The sequence below is a fragment of the Bombina bombina genome, chromosome 3 (genome assembly GCF_027579735.1).
Source record: "Bombina bombina isolate aBomBom1 chromosome 3, aBomBom1.pri, whole genome shotgun sequence".
NCBI classification, from domain to species: domain Eukaryota; kingdom Metazoa; phylum Chordata; class Amphibia; order Anura; family Bombinatoridae; genus Bombina; species Bombina bombina.
Window position 1 is genome coordinate 1114982800 of NC_069501.1, and position 992 is coordinate 1114983791.

Here is a 992-nt window from a genome sequence, read left to right on the forward strand (position 1 = left end):
TAGTTGGCCGCTCTCCAGAACCAAGGTCTTATACAGTCCTTACGGAGGGAGGAACGGTTACACGCCGTAACCGAAGACATCTTCAGTCTGTACCTGAGAGTCTGGAACTGGATGCCTCAGTACCACCGCTGGTGGGATCCCCTGTTCTAAGAGAGGTGCCTTCCCCTCAGCAAGACCACAACGGGGATATATCTTTGCCTCCAGCAGACTCTTGTTCACCATCTTCTGTATCAGAGGACAGTTCATGCAAAGTTACATCAAGCGGAAGAGTGGTGAAACTTCCGGCCCGATATAGGGACTGACTTTAGCTAGAACAGTGACCGGAAGTATGGGCAGAATAATCCCATGGTCACTGTGGACTAGGGTAGTCTACCCCGATGTCCAAGTCAGGATGTAATTTATCTGTTCATGTTTTCTAACCTGTTTGCTTTTATAATGTTCAAAAACAAAAATGTTGTTGTATACCCTGTTGGTGTACCTTGTTATTTGTTATATGCAAATGTATGCTTTGCCTTTGAAAAAGGGGAAGATGTGATGAGAGCAGGATGTGATGTCACTAGTTTGTAGGCGGGGCTTAGGTCCGGTGTCTGTGTTGCAGTTAGTTTAGTACAATCAACCTGTCTAGATGTGAATTGCTATGCTCTGTAATAAAATAGAGTTGTACCATCATTGCTGTGTCCTGCATATGTCCTGCATCTCATGACACCCCGCCCTCTACCTTATTGTCCGCCATCTTGGGTACTGGCAGCTGTCTGCCAGTACCCATTTAGCCATATCATTCCTTATAAAAAAAATTTTATTATTTTAACACAAAAGGGTAACTTTTTCTGTAGTGTAGCTGCCCCCCCTCAATGACTTACCTCCCACCCCCTCCCAGATCCGTTAGATAAAATGTTACCCCCTCCTCTCTCCCTCCTTCCTTTAAAAAATCTGTCTCATAGTGTAGCGTTCCCACCCGCTTCCACCCCCGTGCGCACACCCACCTCCAGTCC